The following is a 4,671-nucleotide window of genomic DNA, read 5'->3' on the forward strand; positions in this document are numbered from 1 at the left end:
GCGGATGGTAACAGGAGACAAGTGACACGATGTTTTTACCCAGGTTCGGGCCCTCTTGATGGAGGTAAAAACCCTACTCCTGCTTGATTAATATTGATGATATGGGTAGTACAAGAGTAGGTCTACCACGAGATCAGAGAGGCTAAACCCTAGAAGCTAGCCTATGGTATGATTGTTGTTCGTCCTACGGACTAAAACCCTCCAGTTTATATAGGCAGCGAAGAGGGTTAGGGTTACACAGAGTCGGTTACAATGGTAGGAGATCTACATATCCATATCGCCAAGCTTGCCTTCCACGCCAAGGAAAGTCTCATCTAGACACAGGACGAAGTCTTAAATCTTGTATCTTCATAGTCCAGGAGTCAGGCCAACGGTGATAGTTTGGCTATCCGGACACCCGCTAATCCAGGACTCCCTCAGTAGCCCCTGAACCAGGCTTCATAGATGATTTTGAACACAAGGATAGTGTCCGGCTCTATAAAATAAGTTCCACATACCACCGTAGAGAGGATAATATTTACACAAATTCAATCTGCTGACGTATTCCATGGCGTGACATTACACCACGGCCAAGCCTTTATTCGTATCGTTTTTACTATCCCATCTCAGCACGTTTAGCGAGGCGGTTTCCTTGGCACGTCTTGTCAAGGCAGAGATCGTGTCCCCTTATTCCGGGATTCTAATGAATACGGGTGTGGGTAACCCAACCGTTCCATTAATTATGGCGCTTGGGAGATAAGCGAGTTTTACCAGGCTGGTGGGGGCATGTAGTTTCGTCCGCCCATATAAGGGGACAACGATCCACCTTTTTCATCTACGCCTTCTTCCTCCTTTCTTTATCCATTTCTGCGCACTCGAGCTCCAGCGCCCAAGTCCGCACATCCCACCTCAACCTTCTCAAGCCATGTCCGGAGCGGGAGGCAAGTGGATGGCCTCCTCCGTTACGGAGGGGCACATCAAGAAGCTGGGGAAAGCCGGATACTTGCACAATGACATTGCGCACCGGCTTCCAGACGAGGGGCAGCTCGTCCCCACCCCCAGGCCCCATGAGAGGGTGGTGTTCCTCCCCCATTTACTCCGCGGACTGGGCTTCCCACTCCACCCATTTGTCTAGGGGCTCATGTTCTACTACGTCCTGGATTTCCACGATCTGGCCCCGAACTTCATCCTCAACATCTCGGCATTTATCGTCGTGTGCGAGGCCTTCCTCCGCATCAAGCCCCACTTCGGCTTATGGCTGAGGACCTTCAATGTCAAGCCGAAGGTAGTGGGCGCCCAGCAGGCGGAGTGCGGAGGCGCCATGGTGGGCAAGATGCCCAACATTATATGGCTCGAGGGCTCCTTCGTGGTAACCATCAAAGGGTGGCAATCGGGGTGGTTCTACATCACCGAGCCGCGTGACCCTAAATCGGCAGCGGCCCCCGAATTCCGATCTGGCATCCCCACACGGCTCACCTCCTGGAAAGAGAAGGGCCTGTCATGGGGTAATTCGGGAGAGCTGACCGGACTCCAAACCTGCGTCCAAAACTTGGTGGACAGGAAGGTTAAACTTGTCAACGTAGTCCAGGTCATGCTCCTTCGCCAGATCCTCCCGTGTCAATGATGGGCTTTTAACTTGTGGGTGTTCGACCCGGCCCAACACCAAACTTTGACCAGGCTCTTTGACACAACGCACGAGGATGCCTGGAAGGTGCTATTCAAGGGCGCCGAGGTTCCCCCTCACATTACCGAGGATCGCGGATTCTGCGTGAAGCGCCAAGCCAGCGTAGTAAGCTTGTTTTACCCTTTACGGGATACTTGTTTTTCATAGTTTGACTCTATGCGGGATCTAAGCTCCCGTTCCTTTGACAGGACTGGCAGAAGAAGACCGGACAGATCGATTATCTGGCTCCTTTGCTCGAAGACCCAGCGGACGCCCGATTGACGGGGCTGCTGGTTCCGGCACATCACGTGGTGCGCCAAGAAGAAGGCCACGGGAACTCGAAGGAGTTCCCGGTGCCAGGTGTTGTCGGACTCATCGTCTGATGACTCCGAGGTGGACTCCTCCCGCGAAGATGAGGAGGAGGAAAAAGAGGCCTCTCCCCCAACGGGGGGAGAGAAGAAAAGGAAGGCCGCCCCAACTAGGGAGGCCGGAGGGTCCAAGAAGGGAAGGACCCTCCCTCCGGACTACTCTACCAACACCGACGGCGGCGAAGAGGAGTGGCCACCGAGGGCTAAGCCCCTAGCGACATCGTAAGTGTCCAGATAACAGAATAACTCATGGCGTTTCATTTGTCATACAGAATCTCCTAACGCCGAATATAACCCTGCAGCCCGCCCAAGGACGGGCTCGATGCTTCAACGAGCGGCTCCTTGGCTTCGTCGGACGTGAATAGCACCTCACTTCCGGCTGCCTCCTCTCCTTGCGCTGCAGATGACGCCGAGGTGGGGTCCCAAAAGGGGCCCAGCCAGGAGGAGGTGGTCCAGGAGGCACTGCAAGGCAACCTCCCGGACTCCAGGCGCAAGGGGATAAAACCCCGAAGGGCTCTAAGTCTGGCCCTGGGCCGGACTCCGCACCGGAACCTTCAGTGGTTCCGGAGTTCGGCAGGCAGCCCCTTCGTAAGAAGGGCAAGACTGCGACACCGGTGACCTCCGTCCAACTGGAGGCACTAGATAATTTGCTGGAGGCGCTTAACGGCGCCTCCATCGACGAGGAGCACCACACTGTGATGAGTGTGGTGATCCAGAAAGTTCAGTCTGCCAAGAGCGGGATGACTAAATCCTGTGCCAGCCTTCTAACAGGCTTTGAGGTATGTATTTAAGATATTTAAAAATATTACCGCATAGACAGCAGCCCCTGATGCTTAGTTTGGTGTTCGGAAAGAAAAGCCGAATTGAGGATCTAAAAAGATGTACGCAGGAGTCTAACATAAGTATGCCAATATGGGAATGTAGGCTGCGCTGCTGACCTCTGCTGCACTGACTGCGGAGGTCAATGCATTGAAGCAGAGCCTCGAGCGGTCCGAGAACGAGCTCGGCCTTGCCAAGAAGCAGCTCGAGGACAAGGAAGGTAAGTAATACCTTATGGAAGCATATAAAAGATGTGGTTGCAAGAAATGACAGGAATAACGTGAGTATTGCAGGGGCCACGAACGAGGTGGCGACCCTGAAGGAAGCGGTGTCCAAGGCCGAAAGCAATGTGGCCGCGGAGCGCACCGAGCGAGAGAAGCAGGAGGCGCGGGTGGCGGAGGTGCGGCAAGAGCTCCAGGGTCTTGTGGAAAAACACGAGAGTTTGGAGCATGACTCAAAGACTCGAGAGTCCGAGCTCGCCTCGGCCCTTGAGAGCGCCAAAGGCGCTAAGGCCGAAGCCCAAAAAGCCCTCCAGGAAATTGAGGCAATGAAGAAGATAGCGGCAGGTAAGGAATTTTTTATGCAGAGCAAGCACGTGAAAGTGAATTACTTGTTACTTACCCGAATCCGGAGCTCTCCAGGAGCATTCATAGATCTGCCCTGCAGTGTGTCCGATGCTGCCGCATTCTATCGGGCCAAGGAGGGGAGCTCAACGGAGAAGGTGTTCTGGTCTCAGTATGCTGAGGCCGGACACCCGGTGCCCTTGAGCGACCAGCTGAAGCAGCTGGTCGAGCTCCATAAGGTGGCCGAACAGGCCATGAAGGGCCTCATAGTTCAGCTGTGGCCTAAGGAAGCCATGCCTGGGAGCTACTTCGGGCTGGTGAGGCGGCTGGTGGACGCATGTCCATGGATTCAAGTCGTCAAGCGCTCCGTCTGTATCGAAGGTGCCCGTAGGGCCCTTGCCCGTGCTAAAGTTGTTGGGGAACATAGTAATTTCAAAAAAATTCCTACGCACACGCAAGATCATGGTGATGCATAGCAACAAGAGGTAGAGTGTTGTCTACGTACCCAACGCAGACCGACTGCAGAAGCGATGACACGACGTAGAGGAAGTAGTCGTACGTCTTCACAATCCAACCGATCAAGCACCGAAACTACGGCACCTCCGAGTTCGAGCACACGTTCAGCTCGATGACGATCCCCGGACTCTGATCCAGCAAAGTGTCGGGGAAGAGTTCCGTCAGCACGACGGCGTGGTGACGATCTTGATGAGCTACAGCAGCAGGGCTTCGCCTAAACTCCGCTACAGTATTATCGAGGAATATGGTGGCAGGGGGCACCGCACACGGCTAAGGAATAGATCGCGTGGATCAACTTGTGTGTCTAGAGGTGTCCCCTGCCTCCGTATATAAAGGAGCCAAGGGGGAGGGCTGGCCGGCCAAGGAGGGCAGGCGCAGGAGAGTCCTACTCCCTCTGGGAGTAGGATTCCCCCCCCCCCCCAATCCTAGTCCAACTAGGATTCCTCGGAGGGGAAAGAGGGAGAGGGGTGGCCGGCCACCTCTCCTAGTCCTAATAGGACTAGGGGAAGGGGGGAGGCCCGCAGCCCTTGTGGGCAGCCCTTTCACCTTTCCACTAAGGCCCATGAAGGCCCATATGGCTCCCGGGGGGTTCCGGTAACCTCCCGGTAACCCGGTAAAATCCTGATTTCACCCGGAGCACTTCCGATGTCCAAACATAGGCTTCCAATATATCAATCTTTACGTCTCGACCATTTCTAGACTCCTTGTCATGTCCGTGATCACATCCGGGACTCCGAACTCCTTCGGTACATCAAAACTCATA

This window comes from Triticum aestivum, chromosome 5B (assembly GCF_018294505.1).
Source record: "Triticum aestivum cultivar Chinese Spring chromosome 5B, IWGSC CS RefSeq v2.1, whole genome shotgun sequence".
Classification (NCBI taxonomy): domain Eukaryota; kingdom Viridiplantae; phylum Streptophyta; class Magnoliopsida; order Poales; family Poaceae; genus Triticum; species Triticum aestivum.